Source organism: Gouania willdenowi, chromosome 6 (genome assembly GCF_900634775.1).
Source record: "Gouania willdenowi chromosome 6, fGouWil2.1, whole genome shotgun sequence".
NCBI lineage: Eukaryota > Metazoa > Chordata > Actinopteri > Blenniiformes > Gobiesocidae > Gouania > Gouania willdenowi.
The window spans coordinates 43,445,692-43,464,354 of record NC_041049.1 but is presented as its reverse complement, the minus strand read 5'-3'; the positions used below and the strand labels follow the sequence as shown (position 1 = coordinate 43,464,354).

Sequence of the window (18,663 nt, the reverse complement as noted above, 5' to 3'; positions counted from 1 at the left end):
TCTTTACTTCATAGTTCCTTTTTATATTATTAAATACTCTGGGTTATGAACTCAGCTGTCCTTGTTTCAGAGATGATATGAGTGTCAAACAATGTCATTTTGTTCATGACATGGTGTGGCCTCACTCCTCAAACTCATGGCCCGGGGGCCAAATCCGGCCCTTTGGAGCATTCGCAGAAGAAAGTAAAAATGACAGAGAAAACATGAATCATTGTGTAAATGAAACAACAATATTTGCAGGAGCTCACAGTTTTCCCAGTGCTTATATTACATGATTGCAGTCATTCTTAATGTTAAACAGTTGAAACAACATTTTAATATTTCCCTTAAATAAATAGAAATTGGTCACAAAATCTAAGACATGTAAAGAGAAGATACTGTTGGGACTGATATTCATCACTTACTGCTTGGATATGGTCGGTTTATTACATATTTTGTATTTTATGTACATATTTTTGTAGTAATTCTCTGTGTTTTGGGAGTCAAATTGTGTGTTTTTGGCTGTTTTGTGTGTTTTTGTTGTACTTTTACTTATTTTATATTGTATTTTGGAGTCATTTTGCTTTTTTTGTTGGACTTTTGTTTGTTTTTTAAGTCATTTTTGTGTATTTTTGTTGTACTTTTATTTATTTTCTTTATTAATCTTTGTTTTTGTGGATTCTGTGTATTTCTGTTGATGTTTTGTGTGTTTTTGACGCACATTTGTTGTTTTATTTGTTTTTGCAGTTTTGTTTGTTTATGAATTGAGGTGTACTTGTGTCAGAGAAGTTATCATTTTTAATGACACAGTGTTGCTTCACTCGTCTGATATACTTCATAAATAAGTGAACTGAGATCAGTTTGAACCCACGTGTCTGGTTCCTTATAGTAATTCTACTTTACTGCACAGGTTAGACTACTGAATGAGATCATCTGATTAATATTGAGGATGTGAAATAAATGCTGAGTCAGAGAATAAGTTAATAATGGTGTTTAATCCTGATGAACAAGGTGTTGTATCTCCCTGTGACGTGTCTGTGCGATGTATTTCTGTTCCTTTTGTGTGTTTATGATGTATTTCTGTTCCTTTTGTGTGTTTATGATGTATTTCTGTTCCTTTTGTGTGTTTATGATGTATTTTTGTTGTAATTTTATGTGTTTTTAGAGTCATTTATGTGTGTTAGTTGTTTTGTTTGTTTTTGTTATACTTTTACTTATTGCGTTGTATTTTGTGTGGTTTTGGAGTCATTTTTGTTGTTTAATGTGTTTTTGTTGTAATTTTATTTATCTTTGCAGTCATTTTGCATGTTTTTGGAGTCGTTCTGTGTATTTCTATTGATTTTTTTGTGTGTTTTTGATTTACACTGAACAAAAATATCAACACAACACTTTTGTTTTTGTTTGTTTTGAGTTCAGCTCATGTTTATACTTTTGTTCAGTGTACTTTTGTTGTTTTGTTTATGAATTCAGGTTTCATCTGATGTATTATTGAAGTTATTCTACTTTATTGATTAGGCTGAGATCATCTGATGTAATATTGAAGTTATTCTACTTTATTGATTAGGCTGAGATCATCTGATGTAATATTGAAGTTATTCTACTTTATTGATTAGGCTGAGATCATCTGATGTATTATTGAAGTTATTCTACTTTATTGATTAGGCTGAGATCATCTGATGTAATATTGAAGTTATTCTACTTTATTGATTAGGCTGAGATCATCTGATGTAATATTGAAGTTATTCTACTTTATTGATTAGGCTGAGATCATCTGATGTAATATTGAAGTTATTCTACTTTATTGATTAGGCTGAGATCATCTGATGTAATATTGAAGTTATTCTACTTTATTGATTAGGCTGAGATCATCTGATGTAATATTAAAGTTATTCTACTTTATTGATTAGGCTGAGATCATCTGATGTAATATTGAAGATGGAATGGAATAGAATTGTTTGTGCCCCAGAGTGATTAATGTTGTTTAATCCTGATTAACAAGGTGTTTTATCTTCCTGTGATGCACTTATCTTCCTAGCGTGTGGTGCGTGAACACGTAGATAAGATAAGAGCTGCAGACACTGACACCGTCAACATGTTCTATTGGGGTTGATGTGTTACATCTCCTCAGGTCTGTCACCTTTCCACACAGAGCTCGTCTCTGTGTCCTTTAGCCTTAAATCACCAAAGCTGTCTGTATGTGTGAAAGCTCTCTCTCTCTCTCTCTCTCTCTCTCTCTCTCTCTATAAGTCATCCTGTCTGTCTCTTTCCCTCCACCCTCTCATTCACTCACTCACTCACTCTACATTCCATAACTCACCAGGATTCTCATCATCTCAACCCACGCTCTCTCCTCATGATTAAATCTCTAAAATATTGTTCCTTGTTTTCTTCTTTAAAACCATTTCACTTCATCGCGGCTCTTGTTGGGCTTCTTTTATCTAAATCCCAGCGTTCATCTCTTCCTCTCTGATGGGTTACTGGTTTACAGCAGGAGTGACAGACACAAGCCAGCAGAGACCAAAGGCCACCCCATGACACCGCTCTGAATAAAAACGCCCACGCACACATACAGGAGGATGATGACGGACAAAAAGGAAGGAGAAAAATTAGCAAAAACAAAGCTGCACACTTCACAAGTGGAGATAAACACCGTAGATAATTAGTGAAAGAGATAAACTCTAGTAACAAAACCAGTATTACCTTTAAACTTTCTCACACTGGATGAGAGTCACCAACTGTGTGGAGTTACAGGCAAGCGCAGAGCTTTGAAACACATGATAGAGAGAATATGAGCCTCTTTGTTTCTCCCTGTGCTTACCCACAATGCAGCTGGTGTTTAGGAACAGGGTTGCCCTAAAGTAGATTCTGCAACACCTTCTCAGGAGCAGCCAGAATATGAATGTGTCGCTTCAGGAGCTTTTCTACAGCTTCATATTGTATTCTGTTGTCCTTTTGTGTTTTTTGTTTATTTTTGTGTTGATTTTGTGTGTTTTTAGAGTAATTTTGTGTATTTCTTTTGGTTTTTAGAGACATTAAGGCCCTATGCTACGAATCTAAATAATTGTATCCTGATCTTAAACAAATATAATAAATTTAAATTCATAATGAGAGCGAAGCACTAAAGTGTTAATGCAGCTCACAGGGGGGCGGAGCTTTTATACTAAAATCCATATAATTCAGACCAAAAACAACACTGTTGTTACAGAAAAGGCAGGAATGAAAGAACCCAGGCAATAAGATGCTGACACTGTTAACGTGTAAAAGCATGAGATTAATTATGATATTAATTCACTGGATGATAAACGGACAGCGCTCTGTTTCACACACGTTTTTCTATTCAAGTAGACCTATTTATCACACACACTGGGATGAGAGCACGTTGTTTCACAGTCTGTAGTATGTTCTTGCTGATGCCGTCAGCCTCACTATAGTGTATGAATGAATGAATGAATTAATTACTTCACCCGTCCGCGCATACGGAGACACAGGCTTCATCAGCTGACTGTAGCTCAGTCCATCAGATATAAATCTATATCTTTCCTATAGGATGTCATTAGTAAATGAAAGGATTTATCCATCCATAATCGTTCTTTCCTAAACACAGCTGTCAGATCTGCACCAACCAGGATCTTCTATCAATGAGCAGGTCGTTTTCTAAGAGAACTGATTGGTCAGGAGGCGGGGCTTTAGCACTCTCTCAGATCCTAGCCAGAACAAAACCTGGTCCCGACCAGGTTAGTCATTCAGCCTAAGTTACCATGGTGATTTAGCTCTGTAAGACATTAGCCAGCTTCGTAGGACAGCACACACGGATTAAATCCCGGAAGTTAGCGCGATAAGAGGTAATCTAGTTTCGCCTTTCCCTTTGTGTATAATAATGGAAACAATGTGAGGAGATGATTTAGTTAAATGCAGTTTTTAACTGCGTTTTGAAAGATTGTGGTGAGTCAAAGGCCCGGATATTTAGAGATTTTTGGTTCTTTTGTGTGGTTTTGGGGTAATTTTTGTGAATTTTGTGTGGCTTGTTGTACTTGTATTACTTTTTGTAGTAATTTTATGAGATTTTTGAGTAATTTTGTGCATTTCTGTCGACCTTTTTGTGTGTTTTTGATGTACTTCTGTTGTTTTACTTGTTTTTAGAGTCATTTTATTAGTTTCTGTTGTACATTTGTGTGTTTTTGGAGATGTTTTTGTTGTTTTATGTTAATTTTGTGTATTGTTTTGGGGGCTACACAAAATTAGAGCATGGGGCCCTCGGTACAAACTGGAGCATTTGTAGATTTATGATTTTCTACTATTTTAGGCTTCGGGGCCAAACCTCACAGCTTAATAATTAACCCTGAAACAGTTACACAATGAATGTAACACATGAAGATATTATATGTTATCACCGTTCTTCCCGTTGGAATCCAAGGACAGATATTTGGGAGCTTTTTGCTGAAGAAAAATCACTTCTACAAATATTTTGCCAATCTAAAAACAACTCTTCATTGTAAATACAGAAAAATAAATTACCTCGTGTTTACTTCTTTATCATCATTTTGCACTACTCACCACTGCACTATTATCCTATTATATTAAGCTTATGATTATCCTATTTAGTCTTGTACATATTAGTCTTTAATTACTGTTTATACTTTTTAGTTGATTGATATTTAATGTTTACATTATTCAGAGAGAGTACAGTCCAATTCCTTGTGTGTTTAACATACATGCCAATAAAGATAATTCTGAAAATAATAATAATAATAATAATAATAATAATAATAATAATAATAATAATAATAATAATAATAATCATTAAAAAAAAAATTCAGAGGTTGAAGATTTTTTTTTCTTTCTTTAATATTTTAATATTTCCGTTTTATTACAACTCTGCAAACCCCTACAGTACTTAAAACTTGAAGTCAGATCTTCACTTTAACTTTGTCTCCTCAAGTTTTCCTCTAAAAAAACTAAAACTAAAAACATATTTTGTGTTTTCTGGTAGTGAAGGATCGACAGACGCGTTCAGAGGAATTTCAAACGTCTGATCCATAAATCCTCCAAATTTCTTCAATCTTCTGTAGAATCAAAAACCTTCCTTTCACCGATTCTCATTGCAGACCCTGTGAAGCTCTGTGTTCATGGTCGTCCCCTGCAGTCCAGGTATTAGCATTAGCATCGTATAACTTGGACACAATGGAATATAACTAGTCAATAGCTGCTTTGCACTCCCGCCTGCACTCATTGCTGCTAATAAATGCTAACAACAAAGAATGAGGCCATATGTCATTTGCTGTGTTTTGTTATGCAAGTACATTACAAACATTAGATGTGTTATCAATCTCTGTCAGGACTGTGATTACAATAAATGCTTCCTCGCATAGTAACAGTAATGAGCAGTAAATTAATACAGTGCTCTGCAGTAAACACACTCTAATGTTGTTAGTGTTTATCACACAGCCGCGTAAGGTAGATATGAGCCAACTGATAGATAAGGACCACAGACAGAGGCAAAGAGCAAACAAAGATAGAGCAGGAGGTGCTGCATAGTGATGGAGGAGCTGAAAAACACTGATGGGTGCATCAGCATCTGGACTTTAGCATCTGGACTTTAGCATCTGGACTTTAGCATCTGGACTTTAGCGTCTGGACTTTAGCATCTGAACTTTAGCATCTGGACTTTAGCAGCTGGACATTAGCAGCTGGACTTCATCATCTGGACATTAGCAGCTAGACATTAGCAGCTGGACTTTAGCGTCTGGACTTTAGCATCTGGACTTTAGCATCTGGACTTTAGTGACTGGACTTTAGCATCTGGACTTTAGCATCTGGACATTAGCAGCTGGACTTTATCATTTGGACTTTAGCATCTGGACTTTAGCATCTGAACTTTAGCATCTGGACTTTAGTGACTGGACTTTAGCATCTGAACTTTAGCATCTGGACTTTAGCATCTGGACTTTAGTGACTGGACTTTAGCATCTGGACTTTAGCATCTGGACATTAGCATCTGGACTTTAGCATCTGGACTTTAGCATCTGGACTTTAGCATCTGGACTTTAGCGACTGGACTTTAGCATCTGGACTTTAGCATCTGGATATTAGCAGCTGGACTTTAGCATCTGGACTTTAGCATCTGGACAATAGCATCTGTACATTACTATCTGGACTTTAGCATCTTGACTTTAGCATCTGGACTTTAGCGTCTGGACTTTAGCGTCTGGACTTTAGCGTCTGGACTTTAGCGTCTGGACTTTAGCATCTGAACTTTAGCATCTGGACTTTAGCATCTGGACTTTAGTGTCTGGACTTTAGCATCTGAACTTTAGCATCTGGACTTTAGTGACTGGACTTTAGCATCTGGACTTTAGCATCTGGACATTAGCAGCTGGACTTTATCATCTGGACTTTAGCATCTGGACTTTAGCGACTGGACTTTAGCATCTGGATATTAGCAGCTGGACTTTAGCATCTGGACTTTAGCATCTGGACTTTAGCATCTGGACAATAGCATCTGTACATTACTATCTGGACTTTAGCATCTGGACTTTAGCGTCTGGACTTTAGCGTCTGGACTTTAGCGTCTGGACTTTAGCGTCTGGACTTTAGCGTCTGGACTTTAGCGTGTGTAGCTTCTCTTTATTCCCTGTGAGCGAGGCAGGTGAAACCGAAGCTCATTACAGGAGAATTCACTGCTCTGTCCATGTCATTTGGGCATTGTGTTATCACTGAGATCATCCACACACACACACACACACACACACACACACGTGCAGAAAGCCTTTGAATGAATGACACTCCAGTGTGTTTGTGTGTGTGTGTGTGTGTGTGTGTGTGCGCTTCCATATGAAATGTACACGAGGGTGAATCTCAGTGGTGTTAATGGCTTTTTAAATGTCAGGGAAAGTCGGGGAATGATAAAAGAGAGATCTGTTATCCACTGTCCTCATGATGGCCGTACAGCCGCAGCACGGTGCAGCTCTCACCTCGCCTAGGAGTGTGTTGGTGTGTGTGTGTTCAGGAGTCGGCCGAATTCCATCGTGCTGATGTCAGCTTGATTTATGCACCAATCGGATTAGCTCTGAAAGGGAGAGACAACAAGAAACGAAAGAGAGCCTCCAATATCAGGCTGCTCTCACATTCACCATCACATTCGTCAGTGTGTGTGTGTGTGTGTGTGTGTGTGTGTGTGTGTGTGTGTGTGTGTGTGTGTGTGTGTGTGTGTGTGTGTGTGTGAGTGTAGACGTCTTAATGCATGAAAATGATCAAGACCAGAGATAGGCAACTTATATCACAGCAGGGCAACAAAAATGTGATTTGAGGGTCACATGATCAACATTCAGAATAATGATCAATCTGAGGAAAAAACAAAGAGTTTGTGTATTTTTGGAGTCATTGTGTACTTTTGTTGTTGTTTTGAGTATTTTTCATGTTGTGTGCTTGTTGTTTTGTGTGTTTTGGGTTCCTTTTGTGTGTTTTTGTTGCCACTTTCCGTGATTTGTCATTTTGTGTAACTGTTCTGCTTTCTGCGTACTTTTGTTGTTGTTTTGTGTGTTTTGACGTCCTCTTGAGTATATTTGTTGTTGTTTTGTGTGTTTTGACGTCCTCTTGAGTATATTTGTTGTTGTTTTGTATTTATGATATTTCATGTTGTGGGAGTTTTGTGTGTTTTGACGTCCTTTTGTGTTTTTTTTTTTGCCGCTTTCCATAATTTATTGTCATTTTGTGTATTTCTGTTTTGCATTCTGTATAGTTTTGTTGTTGTTTTGTGTATTATTCTGTTATATTTGTTGTCAGGAGTAATTTTGTGCATTTACTTTGGGGGCCACGTGTCACACTGTGTTTTTTTTTCAATGCTGCTCCTAAGGTCTGATTCCACGTCTTTGCTGTTCTGTGATGAGTTTGCATGTTCTCAATGTTTTTTCCGAGGTCAAACTCTCATTAACAAGAATATAAGCTGTAAAAATAGATGTTTGGATTTGTTGGTGGCGACACATTTAAAGCTTCGTTAGCAACACTTCCTCTCTCAGCTCAGTGAGACTCATAACGGACACACTGTGACTCTAAAGAATCAGGAAAGTCTTCACAGTTCTCCACTGGTTTACATAGATTCACACACTCCATGCATGTCTGTGTGTGTGTGTGTGTGTGTGTGTGTGTGTGTGTGTGTGTGTGTGTGTGTGTGTGTGTGTGTGTGTGTGTGTGCACGTGTTCAAACAGAGGGTTGAGTGATGTCACAGCAGACTGCATTTTAATAGAGAGGGAAGCAATTAGAGAGAGGACGGGCCGGAAGGTGGAGAGATGGAGGGGCCGTCGGTGTGAAGATCGGTGCATGCAGTTCAACACACACACACACGCACACACACACACACGCACACGCACACACACACACACGCACACAAATTACTGAGGACGAGTTAATTAATTGCACAATGATTCACGGTATAATTAATCTCAGGTGTGTGTGTGTGTGTGTGTTTTTGAGAGGTGACTCTTCTCCTTACCATTCATTATGTGCACATGCACATCTCACACACGCACGCACACACGCAAAAACACACACACAAGGTTTTTCAGCTAAATTTGTACATTAAATTTATTTTCAACCACGTAAAACATTTTTAAAAAACTCAAAGTAAATCATTAGATCATTAAAAAAAAAAAAAAATGATATAATAAATAATATATAATCATTTCATGAAATAGTCTCACATACATGATGGAAACATGTTATTTATCATCTTTTTCAGCTAAATGTGTACATTAGATTTATTTTCAACCACATGAAACATTTTAAACCACTTGCAATCTCAAAATAAATAATTAATTTAATTTGAAGATTTGGTCAAGCACAAAGTGTGTGTTAGATTCATATTTGGAATGATGTTTAAAGTTTAAACACATTGTATTTTTTACTATGTTGCTCTCATTAGAAGATAAAGATCAATAAGATCAATTGGGTTTTTGATTGATTTGATTGATTTTGATGCTTTTGAGTACATTGTATTTTCAGAGGAAAGTTTGGTTTTTATTCTCCAGAGAGTTCTGAGCTCATCGCACTCCTTTCTTTAGTTTCAAGTGGTCTCATTTCCACTGATTGTGCATTTTAAATATGTGTATATTAAACTTGCCCCCCTGTGATCCTGGACATCTATCAGTGTGAGTGCTGGCACGGCAAACACATTTGGAAATTAAACAAATAAAAAAAAGTTGAAAATAGCTGAATGAGTGATGAAGCTGGAGGTGTAAATCCACCTCTGACTACACACACACTTCCACATATTGTTATGATTTTAGGGTGTTTGCATACATACGCCTTATTTATTAGAATCAAATCCTATCAGGATTATTTACAGGCCAGTTCTGGTGCGGAGCCAACAAGCCCATTACGCACATTGTTGCCCAGTGGTTATATTATCAAATACACAATAGTAATTGTGAGCAGAGAGGCCAGAGTGTTTCTCAATGAGGCGATTATCTGCGTGCAGGTTATTGTTCTATTTCAGCAGGACGTGTAAATCTGCAACACACCATCAATCACGGTCTCCGCTGTTACCAAAGTGAGGCTCAAAAACGCTGATGACATCCAGAAAGGATGAAAAAGAAAAAAGGGTGGAGTCACACACACACACACGAGTCATAAATTATTCCTATAATGTTCAAGTTTTATACTGATATCAAACAATCTTTTTTGAAGAGAGCTAAAAACGGTTTCTTTAACTTTAGAAATCAAAGCTGTCACTGAGATTTCATGGTTATTCTGATGTCGTGGGTCAGATATCAAAGGATCAAAGGATCAAAGGAACCACCTCACAGGACAAAGGTTTTGGGTTTAATCTGATTCACTTTATTATTCTGCTTTTCTTCCACCATCCAAAAACAGATAATAAATAACTAAAGGCAGCTGAAATCTCTACATGCGACCCTCAGGCTGATTTTGTGTGTACCCTCAAAAACAAATCACCCAAAATTGTAATTCAAGAAAATATATTGAATTTAAAAGCCAAAATATTACAGAAAATAACTCCACAAATGCACAGAACAACAGAGAAATGCACAAACTGCCAAAAAAGAACACAAAATAACAACAAAAACACAAAAAAGGATTACACTAAAGTGCATATAAAACACACAAACAACCACTCGAACACATTAAATGTCTCCAAAGACACACAATTAGACAAAAGGACTGAGAAACATACAAATCGACAAAAACATTCACTAAATGGCCTCCAAAAACGAATCACCAAAAGTTGTAATTCAAGAAATTACAATTAATATAAAAGCCAAAATAATACAGAAAATAACTCCACAAATACACAAAACATCAGAGAAATGCACAAATTACCAGAAAAAAAACACAAAATAACAACAAAAACACAAAAAAAATGTAAATGGCACAAAAGTACTCAAACAACCTCTTGAACACTACAAAAATAACACACAAAAATGAGACAAAATGACACACAAATCGACAACAAAAATTCAGCACAACAGAAAATACAATGACTTTAAAAAAACATATAAAAAATACAAAATGGTTTCAAAAATGCACAAAATAATTTTTCAAACACATAATTCAACAAAGGAAACACAAATCATCAACAACAAAGTTCAAACCCTTTGTTGTTTATTGTATTAATGCTCAGATCAGTCATTATATTAAATGCTGACATCAGTCTTGATAATGTGGCCCTCAGATACTGTACAATCACAGTTTTGTGGCTCCTGCTGTGATCAAAATTGCAGATCTTTGCTCTACATTAACATCGCCTTCATCAAAGTATTATTACTTGAGCGATAGCACAGTGATGTTCAACATTACTGAACCAAACTCAGGTTAGCAGGATCAGATCTGTCCATCCACTCTAAAGCCTTTGCAAGGCAAACATTTCATACACAGGGCAATTCAATGTGTTTTACATGATTCAAAAAGTGCAACAGAAAACATTTAACATTTGTTTTTAACATTTTTTACTGCTGATTTAACAAAACATGCTGGCAGTTTGTTCCACTTCTTTGCAGCATAACAACTAAAAGCAGCATCACCATGTTTACTGTGAACTCTGGGCTCCACTATCTGATCTGTGTCCATAGATCTGAGAGACCTGCTGGGTTCATACCTGACTAACATGTCACTGATGTATTCTGGACCAAACCCATTCACATGTTTATACACCAGCAGCAGAACTTTAAAGTCTATTCTGAGGCTGACTGGGAGCCAGTGGAAAGACTTTGAAACTGGAGTAATGACCTCTGACGTTTTTGTTCTGGTTTCCGACCCAAGCTGCAGAGTTCTGAACCAGCTGTAGCTGTTTGATGAAGATCATTACAATAATCCAGTTAGCTGGAGATAAAAGCATGGAGCAGACAAAAGCCTACTTCTGCTCACGTTGGGTAAGGCACAGCCTGAACATCTTCCCAGTCCATCACTGGGATACAGAAACCAACAATCCCAGTCGGACACATGCTGAATTTGTAGAATCCATTTGGAGTTGCTAATCATCAGATGTGTGAAAACACTAATGATCCCTCGTCTGTGTCTGACACACACACACACACACACACACACACACACACACACACACACACACACACACACACACACACACACACACACACACACACACACACACACACACACACACACACACACACACTCCCAGGGGTTATCTGTTCCAGCCTGCGGTGGCCTTAACCAGAGACGTACCATCCCCAATCCAGTGTCTGCTCATGGTGACAGATGTATTTATGGAACGCTTTTGATAGGTATCGATTCACCCAACAGAGCCGCTTAAGAAAGAGAGAAAAATGCAATTTTAGAATCAACGTGGCTGAGAGGGTTGTTTGTTGGAGACGAGGCTTAACGAGAACATGAGTGACACAGAGTAGAAAAAGGAAAAAAGGAAAATTCAGTGAAATAGAGACAGAAATAAAGGCGGGACTGCTGGAGTGTGGCTCAGCAGGAAAATACACACACACACACGCACACGCACACACACACACACACACACACACACACACACACACACACACACACACGCGCGCGCGTCACTGCCCACGACAAAAGTTCTGATTGTCAGAACAAAATGTGCATGAAGTCAGTGTGTGTGTGTGTGTGTGTGTGTGTGTGTGTGTGTGACCTTGGATTGGCCTGCTGCTAAAGTGGGCCGTCACTAGAGTCAGTGTGTGAGCAGTCAAGCGTTCTTCCTCAGATTAGCGGCCTTTATTACCGCCACCAACCACTGGCCTGACAAATCCTCTTATTTCATTTTGCCTTCCTTTGCCTCTCCCTCCCTCCCTCCCTCCCTCCCTCCCTCCCTCCCTCCTTTTTCCTCACATTTCCTCGGCTCAACTTCCTCCGTTTGCTTCAGTTCTGCTGCAGCTTCCAACGCAGCACCTTAATTTTTCTCTCTTTTCTTCTTCTTTCTTCAAATTGGCCCTGGTTTCATGATGTTTTTTTTAATTCGGAATTAATTATTCAGAATGAATTAATTCAGAATTAAAGTAGTCTGCTCCGTGTTGACATGCTAATAGTAATTCCAAATTGAGGTTGACATGGAAAACATGTTTAATCGCCTTTGGGAAAGTTTCTGATTGGACAGGGGGCGAACGTGGCGTATTCACATCTATTGGAAAAACCACAAAACAAACCTTTTCTTTTGGGCTACAACTTAGAAGACCACATAACAAGAACTGTTATCATTTTTATTTTGATTGTAGTTTTGAAGCAGCAGCTCCACAATAACATGTTTCACTTTGGTCGGCTGAGCAGGAGAAGGAGACAAAAGACATACTTTGGCCAATCAGAGCCAGTGGTTAATGCAACGACTGCTCTACCTCCATCTACAGGATGATGAATAGAAGAAGAACTTCATGATGATTCACATCATTAGTGAAGCTCAGTGTCCTGATGCAGGGCTTTATGTCCCCCAATGAAGTCTGTTTGGTTTGCTGATGTCTCTGTGTGTGTGATAATATGTCTGTTTTGTGTGTGTAATATCTGTGTGTGTGTGTGTGTGTGTAATGTCTGTTTTGTGTGTGCAATATTTGTGTGTGTGTGTGTGTAATGTCTGTTTTGTGTGTGCAATATTTGTGTGTGTGTGTGTGTGTGTGTGTGTAATATGTCCGTATGTGTGTAATATGTCCGTGTGTAATGTGTGTGTAATGTGTGTGTGTGTGTAATATGTCTGTGTGTGTGTAATATGTCTGTGTGTGTGTAATATGTCTGTGTGTGTGTGTAATATGTCTGTGTGTGTGTAATATGTCTGTGTGTGTGTGTAATATGTCTGTGTGTGTGTGTGTAATATGTCTGTGTGTGTGTGTAATATGTCTGTGTGTGTGTGTAATATGTCTGTGTGTGTGTGTAATATGTCTGTGTGTGTGTGTAATATGTCTCTGTGTGTGTGTGTAATATGTCTGTGTGTGTGTGTGTAATATGTCTGTGTGTGTGTGTAATATGTCTGTGTGTGTGTGTGTAATATGTCTGTGTGTGTGTGTGTAATATGTCTGTGTGTGTGTGTAATATGTCTGTGTGTGTGTGTAATATGTCTCTGTGTGTGTGTGTAATATGTCTGTGTGTGTGTGTGTAATATGTCTGTGTGTAATATGTCTGTGTGTGTGTGTAATATGTCTGTGTGTGTGTGTAATATGTGTGTGTGTGTGTGTGTGTGTGTGTGTGTAATATGTCTGTGTGTGTGTGTAATATGTGTGTGTGTGTGTGTGTGTGTAATATGTCTGTGTGTGTGTGTAATATGTGTGTGTGTGTGTGTGTGTGTGTAATATGTCCGTGTGAATATCCACATGTCTTCTAAGGCTCTTTTTAAATAAATAGTATCGGCTCTAGTCCAACGCTTGCTGCAGGCGGCCATCTTGGATTATGTCGTCACCAGCGCGATCGACCGGAATTAATTTAACGTGGAATTAAATGTTTACAAGATCAAGGAATTATTAAATTCAGAATTAAAATCAGAATAAAGCAGCCATATTTCGAATTGAAGTTTAATTTTTAATGGCCATTTTCATTCAGAATTAGGTGTTTACAAGGTGATTTTGAACCTTATTAAAGAGGATTTCATTTTTATTCTGAATTAAAGCTCTCATGTAAACGTGGCCAATATCTTCCCATCGTCTGCTTTTCTGTTACCTTTGCAGCTCTTCTATTTCCTCTAAGCTCTACCTTTCCCCCCCCCTCCCTCCCTCAGCCACTGTGTAGTGTGATGAATCTGTAGACAGGGGCTAATAATTGTACTTCAGCCCAAGTGCTCATTTTTCTTTGTGTTTGAAAGCTTTGACAGGCAGGAGCTCTTCCCCCCCCTACCCCTTCCCTTCTCACCTCACCCCTCTCTCTCTCTTTCTTTCTTTTCTTTCCATCCTCACACAATGGGTGAGTAAAATAACTCAGAGTTTACAAGGTCATGTTGTCTCAGCGTGAGGACACGCTGGGGATTTGGGACTGGAAGGATTTCCTCAAAGGTGCCGTGTCGGTGCTTCAATAAAACTGAGAGTTATAGATCGGACAAGGAAATGTGCAGAGGGGAAAATAAGTGCGTTTGGTGGTGAACAGGCTCGATAAATCCAAACGTTATATCAACGCTACATCTAAGACTCGTTATGAACAAATGACAGACGGACAGAAATGGATGGAAAAAATCCGCTTCAGTGCATTTGCCAATATGTGTCCGACATCCTCTGTATACGATTCAGCTTTTATCACTTTCCAAAATAAACTACCTAACTTCATTCCTTCCTCGTTACACATTTGCATTAAATTCATCCTTTTTTCTTCTTTTCTTTAATCACACGCCAAAATCTAAAGACAGTTTGATTAAAAGCTGCTTGTTTGTTATATTTTACAGACTAAACCTACAAAGGACAGATACAAATCTCCTCAGCAAGCAGATTTTTTTGGATTAAAATGCACAAATTACATATGGAAAGGAGCCTGGTGGGAAATAACAGCCATTACAATGTTGTACATCCTTAAAAACAGTTGCAAAGCATGCGGTAAGATATTAAAAGTAAATAATATTATCATTGACTCTACAGCAGCACCTAATGAAAATTGATCAGCAGTTTTAATTCCAATGTCATCCTCGCAAGAGTAAGATGGAAAGAAAGAGTGATGGGGGAGGGGGGTGGGGGAGTTGGAGTTTTATTGCCTGCTGTAGTTAGATGGTAAATTTCCTCCTGGCAGATATTTATTGGGTTAGTTGAGTCTAGAGAGAGCTTTAACATTGATTGTGATCATTAAATATATCCGCTCAAATGGCAACGTGGCGTTGCTGTAGTCGATGGAGCCGATAGGAGCAGAACAAAGGCACGATCAAATCAATCGGCTCATAATTATTCTCAGAGAGGTGAAATTAATCACGGGGAGGAATAAAAACAATAATGGAAAATGAAATGGTCACTCGTAAACAATTACGGCACAAATTGAAATAAACTCAGTGAAGGGAGAAAATCAACTGTGAGCGCGGCTAATTAAAATAACATCCAGGTGTGGATCGGTTCTTTGGTTTACACAGACGTAGAGGAAGAGGAGAGACAGGAAGCCTGGACTCACACGGGGTCAGAGGATCAAGGTCCTGGTCCTGTGAGCCGTTCTTCTCTCTCTTTTCTCCATCTCGCTGAGAGGAAGTGTAGCTCATTGATTAGCTATCAGATGATTCCGATACGGCCTGATCGATAGGACTTTGTATGAAAGCCAGGCTTGGACCTTCCCCTCCTCAAGCCCAGAGATTGACCACTGCAGTGCAGCTGATGGCTCTACGCCATGTTCGCCCATCAAAGGATTCCCATCGGGTGCTTTGTCTACGAAACGTTTCACGGAGTTGTCTCTGCGGCAGAGATTCTTATAAGGATTCATCCAATGGCACACTCCGTACTATGCACTACACACTCAATGAGTATATACTGTACCAGTGAAGTATACTTCCAAGTTTCCAAAGATGCATTTGAAACTTACGACGACTAAAACCTGAAGCACGCTGAGGCTAAATATCTCTGTTGATTCTCCACCTTTGAAAGTTATAAAAGCATTTTAAGTGATAAAGTGACCAAGTAAAATATCAACATGTGTTCATTTGATCCATAAAACTCATGGAAACACTCCATTGTGGAACTGACAAAAGTTCCTGTTAACTTCAAAACAAGAGCCCTGTTTACAAAATAGTTTAAAAACTAATGGAAGACAAGAAGAGATGCTTTTATTTTGAAAAGAGGATGTTTGATTTTTAGCTTGAAGCCGGTCCCAGGACGATTTTACGTTCCGCTTGCAATGCATCATGGGGTGTTTGCGTATGAATAGTGTGCCCACTGTGCACGCTTAAAAAATATCCTCTCTGAGTAGCTGCCTTTAACAAGAAGTTGACTTTATACGAGTCTTGATTTTTTATTACAACACAAAAGGGCGCTGTGAGAAAAATAATTGTAACATCGATGAATCTTCACTCTGACAGTAATCGATCATCGATGCATAGATTTTCAATAATCGTTTATTTAAATGGTTAATTACTTGAAATTCTGTAGAAGTTATTCAAAAGTTTATTTTATTAAACGAGATCACTCAGAGAGCGCAAACCTCAGACAAATACCAAATCTCCTCTATTCCAGATAGTTATCTGGATCAATGATTCAGATCATGGATCATGGATTGCAATAAAATGTACTATCCAGATGTGGATGCATTTTGGTGGAATAATTGATGAACCAACCCAACATAACTGAGTAAAATGTCATAAAGATCCATTACAAACCAAGATATTAATTCTTGTAAATTCCGCCAATGATGAGAGATAGGGATTGTTAGAATCAGTACTGTATATTGATCCACATTCTCTCCAAAATGTAATGGAATCTTCCATGGCCTAAGGTTTATCTTTAGTTAAAAATCTGTCTAAATATGTTTTGTACTTTTGACCTAATCCTGCTGACAGACAAACAAGTTTAGAAGTGCCCTCTTTGTTTATTATACTGTATATGTTAAAAGCAATGATGCTGCTACTTTGATACTTGATGATACATAATTGTTCTAACTGAAGAGTTTACAAATATCCTCTGCTGGTGCGTCTCCTTTGTCTGAATGCAAATGCTAATTGTGTGACAGTATGAAAATACTGTGAACATGTGACCCACGACTCATCAATTCCTGATCGAATTAAATGATGAAGATTCCAGTGAGAGAGTTGGTAACAATCCTCTGAACAGGTTATTCAAACTCTTTGGATTAGAGTAACATTGAAAACATTGGCCCTCAAATCAACTCTGAAACCAGCCTGAACATGTGTGTAATAATACATAATAATACAGCTCAACTGTGTGGACACTTTTAAAAAAACTGCTGAAGACGACACTTTACAGTAAAGCTTTTAGTTAACTGGATTTTAATTTTTATTTATCCTTTAATGTTGCTGTTCTTATGATATTTATGCACTCTTGTTTTATTATTCTATTGTGTTGCACTTGTACTTTTACCACAACTCTGTACAGCACTTTGTGATTTTATCTGCAAAAATTGCTTTATAAATAAACTACTTACTTACTAATAAGAACTCCTCTCAGTCATATCCAGGGCACCCACAGAATGATGGTGTCAGAACTCATTTTAGGACAGATGTTTATCATCGTTAACCCACAGAGTTGTAGTTAATCTGATCAGCACCACGGACAGTGGACAAGGATATTTTCTTATTGTTTCCATTATTTCCAGACTAACAATAGTGTGATTATTCATAGGTTGAAGAAGAGATTTTTGTCACAAAAAATATTTGAAGTAAAAACAGATTCTATGACGGCGCACTAGGTTCACATTCAAATAATATAGATTTATGTTTTAAAAAAAGATTATATGTGTGTTTTCAACAGCTATTTTTAAAAAAAATTAATTTGGTTGGTTGAATTCTAAAAAGAAACTGGGTCACCATTTAATGACCGTGGTAAAATATGGGTCCCAGGGTGAGACCAGTTGAGAACCCCTGTTTTAGGATATGACTTTATTGACTTTAACTTTAAATTCTCAATATTACAACTTTAATCTCGTAGTTCTCAGATTTCTTTTTATTTTCATGTGGTCCTAATATGCCGTTGTAAGATTTAAATACAGATAAATTTAGATTTTTGGGGGGAGAAATACACAAAAAATGAGACTAAAAGCTCTCTTGTCCTTCTACACGTGATTAGCTGTGCACACATAAGGAGTGTACGTGCACTGTATCTCTATTCCAGGTGCTTCCACTGCTGTGAAAGGACAGTGATAAGACACCTGTGCTCTGAGTACAGTACAGATTACAGCGGTATCAGTGTGTGTTTGTGTGTGTGTGTAGGGAACACCATGTTTCAGGCTGACTGTGTGAAAAGCACGTAGTCAGAGTGTGAACAACTTGAGGTGTGTGAGATGTGTGTGTGATCAGTTGTTTTCAGCAGGACTTTTTAAAGCTTTTTACCTCAGTGTAAACATGCAGCTGTAGAAGAGACAGAACACAAATGGGTGAATTGGTTTCAAAAGTCAGTTTTGTGCAGTGAAAAGTAATGAATTACAAGTACTCAAGTTACTGTAATTGAGTTGCTTTTATGGGTATTGTACTTTTTCGAGCATATTTCTAAATCAGTAATTTTACTTGTACTTAAATATGTTTTAAACCAAGTAATCCATTACCTTTCTACACTAAATTATTAAAAATAAATGGGACCTGAAACCAC

The 18,663-nt window shown here is 37.8% G+C and overlaps 1 protein-coding gene across 1 annotated transcript in view; it reads left to right on the top strand.

Moving 5' to 3' along the window:
- Positions 1-18,663, top strand: part of mafb (MAF bZIP transcription factor b) — a 58,070-nt gene that overhangs the window by 37,930 nt on the left and 1,477 nt on the right. The window lies entirely within an intron of this gene.